Raw genomic sequence first — 21,605 nt, forward strand, 5'->3', positions numbered from 1 at the left:
AACAGATAAGAAAATTATTATTAAAGTTTTAATAAAATAAAAAATAAAAATATATAGTGAAAGATGTAAAATTGATGTAAATTATATTATTAAAAATCAATATATATTTATTTGAATTTCAAATTTAGCAAAGTTTTAGAAGAATTAAATTTTCATAAAAACAAACAATTCTTCAAATTTTGTACTCAAGAAAAGGTTTGCATCTTGAGATATTTGCTTCTTCTAGAAGGTTGGTAAATCCCAAATTAAGATGAATATCTAGTAATAAGTAAACAAAATGAAAAATGAAAAATAAACATTAAGGAAAATAATTTCTTCAAACCAGAGTGAGAATTTTGGATAACCTATATTTTTGAAACATGGATTCCCAAGATTACCTTAGATACAACTATTTCATAAATATCACAACAACCGAGTTATAACATGTCTCATCACATTCAGTGGAAGAAATAAATTGTTCATAATTAATTATATATATATATAATATTAATTTCTTAAAAAATAATTAAATAAAAATTATAAAAAATAAATAACAATATTACAAAGAGAAAATTGTTAATAAAACACCCCAGGTGAAAACAAAATCTAGAAAAATAAATATAGATGTGATAGAGAGAAAGCATCACTATTTATGAATCATAATAGATGATTTTAAAACTTTTAGACGAATGATTTCTAAATATCTTTTCTTAGCCAAAAATTAAACAAAATTTAAGTTATAATTATATAATAATAATTACATTTAAAATAAAGGTAAAATTGAGATTATATTATTATTATATTAAGAAATAATTATGATAAATTTAAAGAAATATAATTTTTTATTTATATATTTATATTAATAATATTATATTATTAAGTTTAACTTTTAATAACTCTCAGTATTTTATAAATATTTTTAATAATATATTATATTATCTCATTAAAGGTTTTCGGGAGTTCAGAAAAATATTCATGAGTATTTTTTAATAATATATTATATTATCTTATTAAAGGTTTTCGGGAGTTTAGAAACTGCAGAAGATTGTTGAAAGTTTATGCTCATTTCTTCTTCGAGGGAGTCTTTGAAATAAATTGGTATTAGACTCAGAGTTCATCAATATTTTCTGGTACATATTTTCTCTGAAGTTTGCATATTTAATTCTATTACAATAAGCAATCTCTATAAGAAGTCAGGTAGGCTTCGGTCTCAAAGGATTTTTAGCTATTTGTCTGACTAATAAACGTTCTTATAGTTCATCTTTGTATTTGTAATGGATCCTAGCTAGTGATTTGTTTCCTTCAAAATATTAAAAGGACTGAAGAAAAATCTATGTCTACATTAAGTTCCATGTTTGAGTCTTCTCAATTTTCTTCTGTAAATGAAGTTGATATAGAAATAGTAGAGACCCTGCCACAAGCTACCTCCTATTTCTGTGAGTAGTGTCTATGTTGATCTAAATATGTTTCAGCTTAAGGCTATCAATCATGTCAGTATAAATGAATCTATTTCAAAAGTAAAACAATATTGTGACACAACCCATAGTATTCCTCTTTTAGATCTGAAACATGTATAGGTTGAGGCAAAGAAACACAAGACCCAATATTTACATCTTAGCTATATTAGAGTCAGAATCTCATCTCTTCTCCATAGAGGGATATATGCTTAAGTCCTTTGTAAAGTAAGAGATCTAACTCATAATAAGTTCTCTGATTCTCTCATAGGTGGAATTGTTACTCCACTATCTAATGGTCATGTATGGTTTGAGTGATTTCCAAACTTTTATGTATATGCATTTGATGAACACTTGGGGGACATTCTTAAGCTACATATCAAAACCACTGGTTTTGATATAAAAGATAGAAGAACAAACATTTCTATTCAGACCCGTGGTTGTTTCAGACATACCAATACCATCTATCCAGTTATCCTACATACCCCTAGCAAATAATCCCAATCTAGTACCTTAATCCTCACTAATCCGTTGAATTAGAAAATGGAACATCAAATGATCAAATGGGAGAACCTTTCATTTCCTGAAAATTGGGTGATAGATGTACCCAAATTTCCTAAAGGCCATTACTTCAACAAATATTCAAGAATCAAGATCCTCTACGAACATTTCATTCTCGTCCAAAGCATGTCAACCACCCTGTGTACATACTTCATTACAACAATAATTCCAATCTTTAGGGCCAGTACCATATTCCGCCTACCATATTCCGCCAAATGTCTCGATTGTACTCATATTATTTCTTTGTAGAGTTTAATAGCCCAATGTGGTGAATCCCCATAAATAGTCCAATTTGAGCATCAAAATCACAATCCTAGAACTAATGCTCCACCACCCGCATCTACTTATGTTGATCCCTGTCCACATCCTAAGTGTGCAGACATTCGTTTTCCACATGATGATTATGTATTAATGATACACCACATGCCATCTTTGGAAACCTTGGATCCAAGACTACAAGAAATATTCAGCTACTGTTGACCGTCAAGCACCCCCATATATGGACTAGGCTACATAGAGCAAGCTGATTCTTTCATTCTTGAGTGTAGATTCAGTAATCCAATACCAGATTATATAAGGTGACTATAAATCCTAGAGATTCATTAGTTTCTCTCACTTATGAAAGGAGCCAAGAAATGGTAGGTAGATCCAAATTATATGAAGAAAATGATAAACTGGGATTTGTACACTCATCCTGAATCAATCCAGTTTAATGCAGTAACCTCACAAAAAGCTAAAAGAAAGATGGCCTCGGAATGTAAAAGTGTAATGCAAAATCAAAATTGTTGGATATCCATCTTTGGTTGGAAATCCAAAAAACAAGAAATGATAGTACAAATGTTAGAGGTAGGAAAGAAGTCTGAAGAAAAACCCATCACCCCTAGACATAATTGGATAAAACTAGATGGCTAAAAAGTTGAGTCTGATTCCTCATTCCCCCCATTTAGAGGGTTGATACAGGAAGAAGAAGAAAGAAATTCCAGAGCTCTTCCTTTAGTATTAAAGGAAGAAAGCCATCTACCTAAAACTGATAGAAGAATTCAAACAGTTTCAGAACAAGTAAATTGGATAAATATTTCCCTAAGAGGCATGGAAGCTTATGTTTATGGTACAAATGATTATGCTAGAAAGAAACATACAAACAATCTCCAAGTGTTTGTAAATTCAGTAGTCTCTTCAATGAATAACCTAAGTCTAAAGGTCACATAAATCAAAGAAGAAGTTGGAGAGACTAAAAGTTTGATAGTAAGATATGCAACCACTACTGAAAGATTCAAAGAAGAGCTAACAAAGGGTTTAGAAACAAATTTCTCTGCAGTAGGGAAATTTGTCACAAATGTTGATGAAAAAATAGAAATAATTGAAGAAAAGATTTCGAGAATCCATAAAGAAAAGAACAAATCCATCCCTTTGAAAATCCTCTTCACTCACCCTGTCCAAAATATTTATGCACCCACAGTTGAAAAATTTCCTCATTTATTTCCCAAAGAACAACCAATGAGTCCTTTAAAAGAAAAGAAGCATACATTAGTCACTCATGTTCTCCAGTCCAGAGAAACTTTTCCACCCCTGTTGGCCGGATAAATCTATCTTGTGGACAAGACCGATCTCCCTAGTAGCTACAGATATCTAGTTACAAGCAAGACAAGCAAATTCTACCTTTCTCTAAATATCGCGAATTATAAATAAAAGCCAAGAGGTGTTTTAGACCCTACTTTAAGTCCAACGCTAGTTTGTGGCAGCCACGCTTCGACCGTCCGAACAAGTTTCCTTTAAAGAACCTGCAAACACAAACAAGCACACATCAAATAACACCTGCATAGCCAATATAATAAACCATATTTATCATGATCATCAAGGACTTCATGAAATAAACCATATAAGACAACTTATTGAGAAAAATGAACTTGATTGTATTAACTTTAAACAAAGAAGAACTTTACAACCTTGGTGCCTTGATGTTGTACAAGCTCCTCCCAGGGTCCAAGCAAGAATATCCTCTACTTTGACAAACTTCACACTCTTCCCAATGAGATCAAAAGGTATGTAATCTCTCCTCTCAAGCTCAATTAGGAAGTCTAAATTCCAACAGCATTTACCCTAAAAAATATTCAGCTTTCAACCTCCCTAGCAACCAGCTTAATGCCTCATTTTATAGTGCAGAGGAAGGAAGTTACTAGGTCCACCTTCAAAGGGATAGATTCCTCCTCCAAAGGGATAAGCTCCTCACATCAAGGGGTTAGCTCCTTTAGTTATGGGATGCATGAACCACCTAGGAGCGAACTTGGCACCTCAATATTCCTTCTAGAAGCGTCCAGAATTAACCCAAAGTGAGTTTTTCGTAATAAACTTGCGCTTTTTTTACTTTTACAGGGGTCTGCACCCTTTCCTTTAGAGACAGAGTGGGCAGGTCCATAGGTGACATGACCGAGGGGTGCGGGACCGCAGGTAATGCTAAGAGAAAGTGCGAAACCAGAGTTTTAGAGATTTTCAAGGACTTTCTCTCATTTTTAAGGCTTGACATGAAGAGTTGAGGTTTAAGACTCGCAAAGGAGGACAATATGAGTGGTGATAGACTCACACTAACTGCAGAATGTCATGGTGACAATATTTTGTGTAACAGATTGCCCCCTAAAGTGCGAATTCTGTAATAGATAGTATTTGTTATATAAGAAGAGTGAAGTACTTTATCATTTCGAGGATCATCTTGTGGAGAGCCTGGTTGGAACCTGTAAAAACATTCAATACAAAATATATATATGAGATCATATCATCACTGAGGTAGGCATTCCCACACTCAGATCAAAACTGACTAGAAAACTAAATAAACTACTCTGATATAGGAATGATCCTGTAATACATCACAAGTATAGACATATGTAGACACAGTATGGGTGCAACCATCTGTTTATGAATAGTCCACTGTATAATGAATAAAAAAATTCCTTGCAGCCTGCATGGTGGAAACTAGATCCAGGGTCTTGATTTCTACTTCCCGAAATAATACGATTCTATCCATGCGAATGAATGTGTCGAAGTCGAACATGGTAGAAACCACTTGATTACTAGTCAATGATGTAAATTGTTAACAAGTGTGAGAGAAACCACCAATAATGTCAATGGCTCTCAAAGTACTCAGTACAATCCATGAAATGTGAATAGATGTGTTGATGTCGAACATGTCACGGATCCTTTGATCGAAGGTCAATGATGCAACCTATCGTCGAAGGCGAGAAACCTGCCATTGAGGCATGCAGATTCCAAGGTACTGACGATTTCTAGATCATCTTTCTAGATAATAAACTGAAGTCGATAGAAAGCAATCCGTCGTAGGCAAGCCCACAACGCAAAATCATAGATCAAGTTTGAAGAAATATGTTTGCAAGGACTGACTCAGGGATGGTCAAGATGGATGACAGATGTTTTTCAGATGAATGGTTTATTTTCACTGACCTCTTGAACACATAACGACACTACAGATGGTTTGGTGACAATTGACCCGAAGCTAATACCTAGAAACCGGCTGAAGACTTTCAGTGTGGTTTGATTAACTGTTAGGTAAAGGATTTCCCAACCCAGGTGAACAAAAAATCATGTTCAAGAGTGGTTAAATGTTTTTCTGAGACACAAAGTATAACAAACAGGTTCATTTTTCTCTCTTTCCCCCACCATTTCTGGCAAGTACCTCTTTATTTTTGACAAGCTTGAGGAGGATAACATTTGCTTGATTATAAGCTCATCCTTCAGATGAGTCCAACTTAGTTTAAATTCGAACCCTAAGAAGGAGTGGTCCGTTCCTGTTTGTAATTGAATAGGTCCTTTACTGTTAAACTTTAACGAGCCCAGTATAGGAGAAACTCGGTGTTTTTCAATTTTAGGGAGTCAGAAGAAAAACTTAAGAAAACTTCATGGTTGTCCATTTTCGTAAATTTGTGTCTCCCAATCCCGAAAAAGTATAAAATAATACTTGAGAGAACCGCTTGACCATTACGATCAAGGATTACTTTTCATCATTAGTGTTTCTGATCTGAAAAAGTAAAGAAGCGATCAACGACACGTCGTTTTATAACCAATATCGAATTTGAAACGACAAAAATCTGGCAATCTTTTCATGTTTATACGGTCAGAAAAGAGCTGTAAGTGGACCGTCTTTTAATTCCGTTTTAAGGAGCTTAAAAAGAAAAACCCGGCAATCTTTTCATTTTTTAGGAGTCAGAAAAAAACTTAAAGATGACTCTAATGTTTTTTGTTGAAAACGATCAATTTTGCCTGAAAAATCCGATATTCTGCACAAAAACTCAAACATTACTCATACCTGTTTAAAAATAAATAAAAATGCATCGAAAAGTTACCTCTTTAAAGTGAAAAATAAACAAATTAAAAATTCATTTATTCAAAAAAGCTTATAAAAAGGCCTTTTGTAAATTCATTTTTACCGTTTGACCTCAGAGTAAGAAAAGAGAGCTTTTGGGTAAGAAACTTCCCGTGAAGATTGCAGAAAATCTGTCCGTTGAAATCAAAAACCGTCACCTCCAGGTAATCCACATCACTTTAATCTTGCATTTCAACCATTTGAATTTTGTTTTTAGGTTTCTATTTTGATTTTTAGGAAGAATTTTGTTCAGGGAAAATTTTAAGAACCCCCCTAAATTTATAAATATAATAAATGGGCGAATCTCCATGGTATATAGGAAAAATGGAAGGCGATTTTATCAATAATATAATATGTATATATATTTTTTTGGCGAATCTCTCACCAGGCATGGCGAATATTTTACTCAATTATAAAATCTTATAAGACCTTGTCGAGTCTTTCACTAAATAATAAAACTTTGTAAAGTCCTAGTGAATCTTAGCATAGGCTACATGCTGGTTTAATTCCCCCATTTAAATAGGCTACATTCCAGGTGAATACCATGGGTCAATACCATGTGCCATTTTGGTGAATACCATGGGTCAATACCATGTGCCATTTTTATTTTTATTAATTCTAATATTAGGGTTAATAATGGTTTTTTGCATGGTATTAATAACAATCTAGTCCATGGTATTTGTCCCATAGTATTTTGGCCATAGGTTTCACCTAAATATAACCCATTTTTTGAGTGTTCGTAAATATAAGGTGACTTATGGAGTAAATATAAAAAAAAGTTTTATTTGTTTACCATACCTCTCGTTTATTTATATTTTTATTAATTTACCATACCTCTTTTACAAATATGGTATTTGGCCCATAGGATTCACTTAAATAAAACCTCTTTCTTGAGCTTTCATAAATAGAACGAGGGTTATGGACTAAATATAAAAAGAGGTTTTATTTATTTACGATACGTCTAATTTATTTATATTTTTATTTATTTACCATACCTTTTGAGTAAGTATAAAAAGACGTTTTATTTATTTACAATACCTCCACTTTACTTATATTTTTATTTGTTTACACCCTTACATGTATATAAGGTAACTTATGGAGTAAATATAAAAAGTGTTTTATTTATTTACCATACCTCTCATTTATTTATATTTTTATTAATTTACCATACCTCTTTTATAAATATGGTATTTGGCCCATAGGATTCACTTAAATAAAACCTATTCTTGAAAATGGGCCAATGGATTCACTTAAATAAAACCCATTCTTGAAAATGGGCGAATGGATTCACTTAAATAAAACCCATTCTTGAAAATGGGCGAATGGAAGGTTGTAAGTCCTAATTTCAAGGGCTAAATTTACCTTTTTTACCCTCTCCCTTAAAATAAGGTGGGATATTTGAGGTGATTTGTAAAAATGTACTATGATACAAAATATTCGCCCACTAAAAATTTAAAACCCCTTAATTTCGCCAAGGGGCGAACATTCGCCCCTAAAATTATCCTTGATTTTGTTTAAAAGTCCGCTCACGGGGGTCCGCAAGCGCAGCATGCGAAACCTGCGGAACCCGACTTTTTCATACACAGGAAAGAGCCAGGGGCCCGCACCTGCTATTCAGGCAGAGTGTGGACCTACGCATTGTTTCTATTTGGAGAGTGTGGTCCCCGCGACATAGGTTTTAAAATTTCAAATTCTTCAATTTCCACCCAAAAACTTTGATTTAAAATGTTTTAATCCGCCTTTTCTTTCAATGTAGGATATATACCATGCTTAGTTGGCGGGAACGGGAGCATGAATAAGTGGACCTTGCCACAATTAATCATCAACCTTCAATAGATGCATTGAAGGCATGTGGGTTATTTAAATTCTGGGCCATACCTGGCATGAGGGCCGAAGTAGACTTTCTGCAGTGGCTGGTGGATAGGTGGAATATACAGGACTAGTGTTTCATTATTGGTGGCCACCATCTCGAAATGGATCTAGAGGAAATTTACTTTTTGACTGGTTTGCCTAGGAGAGGTGAACTTTTGACTCTATTCAGGACTAGGCCAGGTGGCCAGTTTGACGATAGTCTCCGGTTAGAGTTTTTTAATGACCAAACCAAGGACAAAGGGATTGATATCAAAACCATCTCCCGTCATGAACTCAAAGTGATTGAATTTACTGTCACGAGACTCTGCGGAAGCGCAGCACTGCATATGGCAACCGGATCCCAAATGCGGATGGCAGTAGACTATTATCGAGGCACCGTCTTCAACTAGTGCGAAGCTGTGTTGGCTAATGTAAAAGGCCAACTGACTAGAGAAAAGAACGGAAAACTGAAAAACTTTGGATATGGTTTCTTAGTTGTGAGCTTTGGTCTAGAGAGGGTCCCAATGTTGGTCCCACAACATCTTTCCGTTGAAGTTGGACTTCCCCGAGAGCCCAAGCTGATGCGTTGGGTTGCAGTTATGGCCCGTCATCCTGAGGAGGGTTCAGAGGTTGTTCGATTTCCTCCTGAGTATTTTCATTGGTTGGAGAACCAAGTTTTCATGATTCAGGATTTTCCTTATGCTGGGATGGATTATTGTGGTGACCCAGACATCGCTCTTCCACCAGGAGAGAAATGGGATGACTTAGGTAAAATCATTTTCAACATTTTCTAATTTATTTATTTTTTTTTGTTTTTTAAATCGTCCCAAAACGGATAGTAAAAGGTTTCAAATGCAGATGTAGGTCCACGGCGACCAGCCACTCTCCAACCCTATGAGAGGAAAAACTCAGCTGCAGCAGTACCAGCCCCACGGGACGAATCTATAGAGACCCTGGACGAATTGGAAAACCATCTAAAGTGTTTGACAGCAAACATTCCAGAGACTAGCATCGATGGCATTCCTCTTAGGCTACAGCGCTATGTGATTGGGGTCCCAAGACCTTTCAGGAGGTTCCTTTGTAGGGTGGCCCGAGCAGTGGTTTCTTATTGTGATCATCACCATTGATAGGATGATTTCCTTTTGTAGACTCATCTGAAATTTTTGCTTTTTGTACTATCATTTTTGCCGATCATAAGGTGTTTTTCAACCTATGATCAAAGACGATGTATATTTGATACACTTCTATGCTATGCTATATCACTATTACTGGCTATCTTGTAAAACATGTTATGAAATGTTTTTAAATTTACTGTTTGATTATTGCAAATGTTTACTTAACATTCAAGAAGCAATTGCATCTGCTAATGTATTTAAATATCTTGGAATATGTTGATATTCAATATAGTAAAATTCATGTTCCAAGAGACGAACTCTCAAAAATAATCTTAATAACACTGGATTTATAATGGCATAAACTCTATTAAGTTGTAACACAACGAGTTCAGAATCTAACCTCACAATCAAACTCCGAATCCCAAATGAGATGGATTCATATAATAACTCAATCACTGCACTATACTCTACAATGTTGTTCGTTGTTTGACTGAGGCTTACCCCATGCATAGATACCAACTCATCAGATGGTGAATAGATAACCCAAGCTGCGGAAGAAATGTTCCGTGTATTATGACAAGCACCATCAGCAAAACCAATGTATGTTTGAAGAGACGTCGACATCTGCAATATCAAGAGTAAAATCAAGATAAGTAGGAATAATGACCAAAAAACACTCTCTAAACTAAGCACACTTTTCTAATCTAAAACACACCAGCTAGAAAGGAAACTAATCTAACTAAAATCTCCATACCTAGGTTTAAGCATAATATCTCTTCAGATAGAGACCATTTCTACGCTTACCTAAAGAGACACCGTCAAAGTCTACTAATTCATAGGCCCCTTTTTCCAGCTTTCGCTTAACAACATAAGGACCATGCCACATAGGTACGAATTTTCCAGTGCCTAGCTTATCATTTGCTTGATCGTATAGTAAGACTAGGTCTCCTTCTGAAAAATTACGAGGTGTAACATTTCGATCATACTGAGCTTTAATACATTTGGCATGAGTTTCGATTGCTAGTGCAGCATCACGTCGATTCTCATCTAGCTGAGCCAAGTACAACAAACGTTTCTCCTCTTCGGAAGTGGCTGGGAGTAACTCTATGGCTATTTGCAATGACGAGATTTCACATTCAACGGGTAACATAGCTTCCAAACCGTAAACTAGTTGGAAAGGAGTGAAGCCAGTTGATTTTTTTACTGAGGTTCAGTACGCCCAAAGCGTTGAAAATAACATGTTATGCCAAGTCAACCTATGAATCCCAATGATTCGTCAGATCATAATGACTAGAACTTTTTTGATGGCGTCAACCGGACCATTAGCTTGTGGGTAATATGGAGTAGAACTATCGTGACACATGCCAAGTTGATCTGTTAGTTCAGTCATCATGATGTTTCGAAAATGATTCCCATGATCAGTGATAATCGCTTGTGGAACACCGAATCTAGTAATTATATGATTGCAAACGAAAATCACAGTAATTTTGCCCTCTGCCGAAAATGTAGGCACCACCTCGGCCCACTTGGTAAAATAATCTACCGCAAGGATGATATACGCATGCCCCCCGGCTGAGTAAGGGTTACATGTAATAAAGTTGATACCCCACTTTGCAAAAGGACCGACGGCAATTATAGGGTGGAGAGGAGCAGGTGGAGCACGCATCTATCAATAAAAAATTTGGCAATTGTGGCATTTTCCGACCGCGTCAATACAATCCTTAAACAAATACGACCAGAAATAGTCAGCGCGCAATATATTTTGGGCTGTGGCAAACCCAGACATATGACCGCCACACGCTCCAGAGTGACAGTAATTTAGAACCCTTTCAGCTTCCTCATGAGTTAAACAACGTCAAAAAATAGAGTCTGCCCCACGACGATAAAGTGTATCTCCAATAATTTTGTATTGTTGGGATTGGAATCATATTTTCCGACGCTGAGATCTTGAAATTTTAGGTGGAAAGGATTGGGTTTGGAGATAAACTATGATATCTCCATACCATGGATCAAGAGTGCTGATAAGAAACAAGGATTCATCCGCAATGGGCTCTTCCACCACAGTTTTAGTATCAGCACACGAGAAGTCACACATCAACTCCGTAAAAACTAAAGATTTCTTTGACTTAGATTTTTCAAATTCCAAATCAAATTCCTGTAGGATAACAATCCATTTGGAATACTTTACCCCTAGTAATTGTTTGGTCAAAATATAGATCATAGGGTTACAGTAAGAAATTACAGTAGTTTTGCGTAGTAAAATGTAATGACGAAATCGTTGGACAACTTGAACAATTGCCAAGGTCAATTTCTCCACATGTGAATATTTTAACTCAGTCGGATTCAAAGTTCGACTAAGGTAATAAATCACATGTTCACTACAAAATTCATCTTCCTGAACTAACACCATTCCGATCGTGGAATGAGAGGCAGTGAGATATAAGAAGTAGTCCTAGTTGTAGTTGGGAGGATGCAATAACGGTGCATGGGTCAACGCGTGTTTAAGTGCATCAAAAGATTTGTTAGCTATCTCATCCCAAAAGAATGGAGTATTATATTTCAACAACCTGGTAAAACCCTTTGTTATCTCGGTGTAGTTAGGAATGAATCGATGTAAAAAGTTTGCTTTCCCTTGCAAACTTTGGAGTTGGCGAAGAGTCGAAGGAGGAGGCAATTTGACAATAGCTTCAACCTTCGAGGGATCGACATGAATGCCAGCTTTCGAAACAACAAATCCCAGTAAACGACCCATTTCTATACAGAAAACACATTTGTGTGGATTCAACCTAATTCGATAATGCTTACATCTCATAAATATTGCTCGTAAATGAATGAGATGATCGGCTCTACGTAATGAATGAGCAGGTAAATCATCGAGATAAGGTTGCACAATGTGCTTGATGTCATGAAACGCGTAAGACATAGCTCTTTGAAACGTTTCTCCGGCATTTTTCAACCCAAAAGGTAATTTTTAATAAGCAAATTTCCCCCATGGACAAATAAAAGCCATTTTTGGTTGATCAGCAGGTAGAATGTTGATTTGATTGTAACCCAAAAAACCATCCATAAAGGAGAAAATTTCACTGCCGACACAATCATCAATGATTTGATCGATATAGGGAGTTGGGTAATTTTCTTTGGGACAAGCTCGATTAATGTCCCTATAGTCGATACATATTCTTATCGTTTCTTGCTTTTTGTTAACAGGAACAATATTCGATACCCAATCTGTTAAGGAAATTGGATAAATGAAACCTACTTGAAGTAATTTCTCAACTTCTGCTTTAATAGCAGCAACGTTTTGCGGGTGGATCTGACGCAAACATTGCCAGATGGGTTTAACATCCGAGTAAGTTTTGATTTCATGAACAACAATTGTTGGATCAATTCCTGGAATTTCTTCATATGACCAGGCAAACACATCACGGAATTCTTGAAATAGGGCCTTATACGTTTGAAATTCATCTTCCATACAAGAGGCTCCTATATGAATGTTTTCAACAATTCCAGGTTTAACTAAAATATCAATAGGAACCATTCGAGAAATATTTCCAAAATTTAACTCAGAATCAGGATTTTGCAAAGGATTATGTGGTTCTTTGACATAATCAGTTGTAAAAATAGATGAAAAATCATTTTCAAAATGATCAATCTCAGGTAAGAATGAAGATCTATGATGAAGATCTTCGCATGGTAAATCATCAACAGACAAAATTTCATGAATTTTCTCATCAGTATGAACAAGTTCAGAAAAGGTAGTTGAATCTGAGTTTGATGTTGAAAGTGATGTTGGAAATAATACTGAGACGGGGGGTGAATCAGTATTATCAAATTCTTTTCAATCTATCTTCCTTATTTATACTTTGAATAATTCTTCAAATATTGATCATTACTTTGTATGTCAGTATCATAAAATAATGAGCAGGAACAAGAAAAGAAAATAGTCACACAAAAGAACACCAGATATAAGGTGGAAACCCAATGTGGGTGAAAACCACCTGCTGCAATATGTCTCTATCTTCTTTCAATTAGAAACTCCTTTTACAATGATTTTGTACTGGTGCAGTCCTTTACCAGTACGCAGGCTACAACCTACAGAGAGCTACAAACCTCTTAGCTCTTGTACTAGCCAAGATACTAGTACGTAGGTGCTGGCCTACTGAAGGCTACAACCTTCTCTTTCTTCCAGGGACCACGTTTCATAAATTTTCAGACTGGATCCATGAACATCAATCAATCATCAAGTATATCTACATCAAACAATCTCCTTTTCCCAATTAGCACTGAATCAAGTAAACACTTCTCTGACAGCTATACCCAAAACACAGTAACAGTAACCACACACCAAATTCTGAACCCAGAATACTGCAGCAATAGACAGAGGTAGCTACATCATAATTTAAAGATATACGCTACTTCAACAACTTGAAACCTACGTGCAGATCTATAAAGGATAATTCCTTCTTTCAAATATTCAGACACTAATTAACCCAGATTGTTAGATTTATAGATCAAGCATGCGCCTCATATAACAGATCAAAATCATTCAAAGATACTATTATTTAAGCATAAAGATTATGACCCATCAAAAGAACTTATCCTTCTTTATGCGCTAAGGTTCCTCCTTCATTTAGATCTAGATCTGCACCATAACCCAATCACAAATATTTCAGATCTAGCACTTATTAGATATTCAATTCATTCGATGATACTTTGCCAAATGATCTCCTTCCTATTTTATAGTCTTAGGCCTTCCACAATACCACGGTCCAAAACCATAGGATCAAAAAAATTGTTGGACTAATACCATGAACCAACCATGAAAGAGCGTGAGACCAATACTTTTGGACGCAATACCACGAGCCAAAACCATAGGATCAAAAACTATAGGACTAATACCATGAACCAACCATGAAAGTGCGTGAGATCAACACTTTTGGATGCAATACCATGGACCAAAACCATAGGATCAAAAACTGTCGGACTAATACCATGAGCCAACCATGAAAGTGCGTGAAATTTTCTCTTCATGAAAGGAACTTTTCTCTGCATGAAAGTGCGTGAACTTTTTCTCTACATGAAATAAACTTTTCTCTGCATAAAAGTGCGTGAACTTTTCTCTCCATGAAATAAACTTTTCTCTGCATAAAAGTGCGTGAACTTTTCTCTACATGAAATAAACTTTTCTCTGCATAAAAGTGCGTGAACTTTTCTCTACATGAAATAAACTTTTCTTTGCATAAAAGTGCGTGAACTTTTCTCTACATGAAATAAATGTTTCTCTACATAAAAGTGCGTGAACGTTTCTCTACATGAAATAAACTTTTCTCTGCATAAAAGTGCGTGAACTTTTCTGCACTATAATTTATCATCTAAGATGAGTGGGTTGCCATCAAGTACAACATATGTATCGTAATGCCAACAATCTCCCCCTTTGGACTTGATGGCAACAACAACCAATCACTCTCCCCCTTTGACATCAAGGGCAAAGGGTTATGCTCCCCCTAAGAACATGCCCCCCCTGACTATAAACCAGATCTGCAAAGAAGAACCATAATCCATCAAACACCATAGAGACGTATTGTAGCAATATTCAGACCAGCATCCATGATCTCCTTCTGTACTTCCTCCATAATGCCAAGAATGCATGATATGCTCCCCCTGAACCTGTGCCATTCGATCTTTGACCAATCCTCAACCCAGCACATGTACGCATATACTTCAGATGAACCTTGCGTATAACCAACAATCAGAAGAGATTCAACAACAAGATGATGCATCAACAACCCCCAGTTTTTGCCTGAGGTATTCAAAGGTCTCCCTAGGCAATGGTTTGGTGAGTATATCAGCAACTTGTTCCTTAGAAGGAACATACTCCAACTTGACCTTTTGTTCAAGCACTTGTTCCCGGAGAAAGTGATACTTGATTGGTATGTGCTTGGTTTTTGAATGCATGACTGGGTTCTTTGAAATGTTGATTGCACTTGTATTATCACATAAGATGGAGATGGGTGGTGTACAAGTGATTTGAAAATCCTGCAAGGTCTGCATCATCCAAAGGAGTTGAGTGCAGCAAGATGCAGCAGCAACATATTCTGCTTTAGCTATAGACAAGGCAATCGAACTCTGTTTCTTGTTGAACCAAGATACTAATCTGGAACCCATAAAGAATGCACCACCACTTGTGCTCTTCCTGTCATCCATGCTTCCGGCCCAATCTGCATCAGTATAAGCATGAAGTGTGAGATCTGTATCTCTAGGATACCATAAGCCATAATTTTGAGTCCCTTGAAGATATTTGAAGATTCTCTTTACTGCTTGAAGATGAGTTTCCTTTGGATTTGCTTGAAATCTTCCAACTATTCCCACTGCATGCATGATGTCTGGTAGGGTACCTGTCAAATAAAGTAGACTTCCAATCATAGATCTGTAGGTTGGTTGATGTACTGCTACTGATTCATCATTTGCACTGAGGCTACATCCTGTGACCATGGGTGTACATACTGGTTTTGCATCTTCCATGCCATATTTCTTCAAAATCTGCTTGAGATACTTGGTTTGAGACAAGAAGATCCCTCCTTCCTTTTGTTGGATTTGCAGGCCAAGAAAATATGTCAATTCTCCAAGCAAGGACATTTCGAATTCTTTCTGCATCACCAAGGCAAAGCTTTGACTCATAGATTTTTCATTGCTGCCAAAGATAATGTCATCTACATACACAACAAGTATCAGCAATTTGTCATTTTCAATTTTTATATAAAGATTGCTATCTGCTGATCCTTTTGAAAAACCTTGTTGATGAAGATATTTGTCCAAACGATAGTACCAAGCCCTTGGAGCTTGTTTAAGACCATATAGAGCCTTTTTCAATCTGCACACAAGATTTGGATCATTTCCAAGAATGAAACCATCTGGCTGCTCAATGTATAATTCTTCTTCTAAGTCTCCATTCAGAAAGGCTGATTTCACGTCCATTTGAAATACTTTGAACTTTCGAAAGCTTGAGAGAGCAAGGAACATTCGGATGGCCTCAAGTCTTGCAACAGGAGCAAAAGTTTCTTCAAAATCTATTCCTTCTTGCTGTGCATACCCTTTACAAACAAGTCTGGCCTTGTTTCTAATTACTTCCCCATTTTCATTCAACTTATTTTTGAAGACCCATTTTGTCCCTATAACATTCTTATCCTTTGGTCTAGGAACCAACTCCCAAGTGTTGTTCTTTTCAATCTGCTCAAGTTCTTCATCCATTGCTTTGACCCAACATTCATCTTTGCATGCCTCTTTTACATTTTGTGGTTCAGTGGATGAGAGTAATGCCAAATAGCTTGAAGCTTCTGCAATTGTTCTTCTTGTTTGTACACCTGCTTCTTTTTGCCCCAAAATCTGAGATTCTGGATGATTCTTCTGAACGTACCTGGATGGAGTCTTCTCTTCTACCCTTATCTGTTCCTCTGGTGCTTCTTGAGGTTCTTCTTCTTCATCATTCTATCTTTGAGGGTCGTCTTCATCTTCTTCGATATTTTCATGATTTACTTGCCTAGGAATGTATCCTTTTTCATCAACCACTACATCAATGCTGTCAACAATTCTTCCAAGTCTTTTATTGTAGCACTTATATGCTTTGCTGTGTGGAGAATAACCAAGAAGAATGCCTTCATCTGCTCTAGGTTCAGGTTTGCCAAGTTGCTCATCAGTATTCTTAATATACCATTTGCTCCCAAAGATTTTGAAGTGTTTTACCGAAGGAGTCTCACCATACCAGAGTTCATGAGGAGTTTGAGTGTTGTTCACTCAGACATTTGTTTTATTGAGAATAACAACCGCAGCATATGCAGCTTCACCCCAAAAAGCTGCGGGAGTTCTGGACTCATCAAGCATAGCACGGGCCATTTGTTGGACTGTTCTGTTCATCCTTTCCACCACTCCATTTCGCTGAGGAGTTCTAGCTGTAGAGAATTCCCTTCTTATCCCATGTTCTTTACAAAAATCAAAAAATTCATTTGAGGTAAACTGCCCACCTCTGTCGGACCTGAGGCACTTAATTTTGTAACCTGATTCATTTTCAACCAAGGCTTTGAAGGATTTGAATTTTTCGAATGCTTCGTCTTTGTGCTTCAAAAGTCCTAACCAAACAAACCTGGAGAAATCGTCAATGAATAATATCAAGTATTCTTCTCCTCGAGGTGACCTCATCCTGAAAGGACCACATAAATCTGTATGGACTAGTTCGAGAGGCCTACTGGCTGATCCTTCCTTCTCTGGGAAGTTGGTTCTGGTTTGCTTACCAAACTGACATGATTTGCATATAGTGTTGTCTAGAATTTTGATATCTGGAAGACCACGAACTTCCTGATATTTGCATGCCTTCCTTATTTGTGAAAAGCTTAGATGCCCCAACGTCCGGTGCCATAACCAATGTTCATCATCCTTGCTCAAACAGCATTGTTGTTGTCCTTCTTCAAATATGTATAGATTATTTGGAGTTCTTATACCTTTGATCACTGTTTTCCCTGTATAAAGATCACGAACGCTACATCCATTTGATCGAAATATTACCTCGGTTCCTTGATCGCACATCTGACTGACACTCAGAAGGTTATGCTTCAAGCCATCAACATACAAAACATTTCCAGCTTTGACCTTTTCTTTTAACTGAGTTGTGCCTTTTCCTTTTATAGCTGCTGGAGTATCATTTCCAAAAGAAACTTTCTTTCCCTTTTCTAAAGCAGAATATGATTCAAGTTTTTCTTTATCAACTGTCATATGCTTCGAAAATCCACTGTCGATGTACCATAGATTTTCCTGTCCCTCTGCATAAAAGGCTATCCCACATCTTTTTGTTTGTGGTTCCTTTATTCTCCATGTTCTGGTGCTTGAGGCTTGTTCCTTTGTCTGCTGAAACCTACTCCTGCATTCAGAATCTTCATGACCAAAGTTATTGCAAATAGAACATTCAACTTCATTTTCAAGAGCCGAAAAGTTGTTATAGGTCCTTTTTGTAATCCCGATCATACTTCTTTGTTTTTGAGCTTCTCTAGTCATGATTGTTTTATATGCAACACATTGAGCTGCTTTGTGACCAAATTTATGGCAAGAGAAACATTGCCCATTGAAGAAACTTCTGCGATTATCAAATCTACCGGCCAAATGATTGTAATTTCTATTGTCATCCATTCTTGAAGCAAATTGAGAAGATTTTACCTGTGGCTGGTTGTAGCTTTTGTTCATCCTTAAGACAGATTGCCCCTGGTTTACCTGATAGTCTTTGTTCGTTCTTGATGTAATTCGTCCCTGCTTTACCTGGTGATCTCCATTGTGCTTTTTCTCATTCCTTCTTGCTGCATCAAGATAACTCTTTGAGGTGGATGCTTGAGATGTTTCTCCATTATACCCCAGACCTGTCTTGTTTAGCGGAGAACACTGTACATTGATGATCTCATCCAGATTTTCAGATCCTTTGACAAACTTAAGATTAATAGCCTTTGTTTTCTCAATTTCTTTTCTAAGGCCAACAATTTCACCTTCTAACTTTTCAAGATAATTTTCTTTTTCATCAATTTGAAATTGTAGAGTATCAATGATCATATTCTTTTCTTCTATACATGTCTTAAGTCTAGAAATATCTTCATAAAAACTATCCACATCTATAGCATCCATGTAATCATCATCTTCAAATGCCATTAAAAGTTTATAGTCATTACCTCATTCATCTTCATCACTATTTGATAGACCATCACTGTCTTCATGAGTGTAGTAGCTTTTCTTATTTGCATTATGTTTCTTGTTCCATCTGGCAGGTTCCTTTCCTTTGTCAATCTTATCCTTATGAGGACATTTGGCAGCATAATGACCTACTCTTCCACAAGAAAAAAATTTAAAAGGTAGCTTACCTCTGAACCTTCCAGTACCCCGTGGAAGATTTCTGACAAAATTTGATTCTTCTTCTTCTTTTGGCACGTGACTTGATTCATAGTAGTCTCCTTTGCCTGAAGCCTTATAAGCAGCTTCTCTCCTGTTTGATGGACCTCCTTTTCTCATTTCATAAGCAGTTAGAATTCCGTGTAGCTGAGACATAGTAAGAGTTCGTAGATTTTCCTTTTCTTCTATTGCAGACACTTTAGATTCAAACTTGGGGGACAATGATCTTAGGACTTTTTCAACCACAACAACCTCTTTTATTTCTTCACCCAAGTTTTTCATACAATTAACAATCTCGTCTACCCGAAGGAAATAGTTAGCCACACTTTCATCATTATACATTCTGAGATTCTCATACTGAATCGTGAGGGTTTGAAGTTTTGCACTTTTTACCTGTTCATCTCCTTCGTAGCTCAAAACAATCTTGTCCCATATTTCTTTTGCGGATTTATATTGCATAACCTTCACAAATTCAGATTGAGATAGACATCCTAGAAGAGTATTAACCGCCTTTGCATTTGTTTCATATTTCTTCTTCTCAGCTGAATCTGTAAGAGTAGCTGATGGAAAAGTATACCCTGTTTCTATAATGTCCCATACTTCTGTACCCAAAGATTGAAGATAGGCAGTAACTCTTACGTTCCAATAGACGAAGTTTGTTCCATCAAAAATCAGTGGCCTGATTGATGCTTCCCTCTCATAGTTGCTCATGATGTTAGATCTTCCTTCAAGTGACCAAGCTTCTTCAGAAGGACCTGCTCTGATACCAATTGTTGGAAATAATACTGAGAGGGGGGGTGAATCAGAATTATCAAATTCTTTTCAATCTATCTTCCTTATTTATACTTTGAATAATTCTTCAAATATTGATCATTACTTTGTATGTCAGTATCATAAAATAATGAGCAGGAATAAGAAAAGCAAATAGTCACACAAAAGAACACCAGATTTAAGGTGGAAACCCAATGTGGGTGAAAACCACCTGCTGCAATATGTCTCTATCTTCTTTCAATTAGAAACTCCTTTTACAATGATTTTTTACTGGTGCAGTCCTTTACCAGTACGCAGGCTACAACCTGCAGAGAGCTACAACCCTCTTAGCTCTTGTACTAGCCAAGATACTAGTACGTAGGTGCTGGCCTACTGAAGGCTACAACCTTCTCTTTCTTCCAGGGACCACGTTTCATAAATTTTTAGACTGGATCCATGAACATCAATCAATCATCAAGTATATCTGCATCAAACAATCTCCTTTTCCCAATTAGCACTGAATCAAGTAAACACTTCTCTGACAGTTGTACCCAGAACACAGTAACAGTAACCACACACCAAATTTTGAACCCAGAATACTGCAGCAATAGACAGAGGCAGCTAGATCATAATTTAAAGATATACGCTACTTCAACAACCTGAAACCTGCGTGCAGATCTATAAAGGATAATTCCTTCTTTCAAATATTCAGACACTAATTAACCCAGATTGTTAGATTTATAGATCAAGCATGCGCCTCATATAACAGATCAAAATCATGCAAAGATACTATTATTCAAGCATAAATATTATGACCCATCAAAAGAACTTATCCTTCTTTATGCGCTAAGGTTCCTCCTTCATTCAGATCTAGATCTGCACCATAACCCAATCACAAATATTTCAGATCTAGCACTTATTAGATATTCGATTCATTCGATGATACTTTGCCAAATGATCTCCTTCCTCTTTTATAGTCTTAGGCCTTCCACAATACCACGGTCCAAAACCATAGGATCAAAAAAACTGTTGGACTAATACCATGAACCAACCATGAAAGAGCGTGAGATCAATACTTTTGGATGCAATACCACGAGCCAAAACCATAGGATCAAAAACTATAGGACTAATACCATGAACCAACCATGAAAGTGCGTGAGATCAACACTTTTGGATGCAATACCACGGACCAAAACCATAGGATCAAAAACTGTCGGACTAATACCATGAGCCAACCATGAAAGTGCGTGAAATTTTCTCTTCATGAAAGGAACTTTTCTCTGCATGAAAGTGCGTGAACTTTTTCTCTACATGAAATAAACTTTTCTCTGCATAAAAGTACGTGAACTTTTCTCTCCATGAAATAAAATTTTCTCTGCATAAAAGTGCGTGAACTTTTCTCTACATGAAATAAACTTTTCTCTGCATAAAAGTGCGTGAAATTTTCTCTACATTGTTGTAGGGAAAAGTATCCGACTCGGATGACCCTATCCCACTCTAAGGGTGATAGTACCTCAGCAACAACTGTAAAGAAAACTACTTATGGTTTACTTCTTTATGAAAGCAAGAGAGAATGAAGGAATGCACTAACCGTTGCCTTGCGCT

The sequence above is a fragment of the Pinus tabuliformis genome, chromosome 4_2 (genome assembly GCF_031772625.1).
Source record: "Pinus tabuliformis cultivar Carrire ecotype Pingquan chromosome 4_2, CPIR1, whole genome shotgun sequence".
NCBI lineage: Eukaryota > Viridiplantae > Streptophyta > Pinopsida > Pinales > Pinaceae > Pinus > Pinus tabuliformis.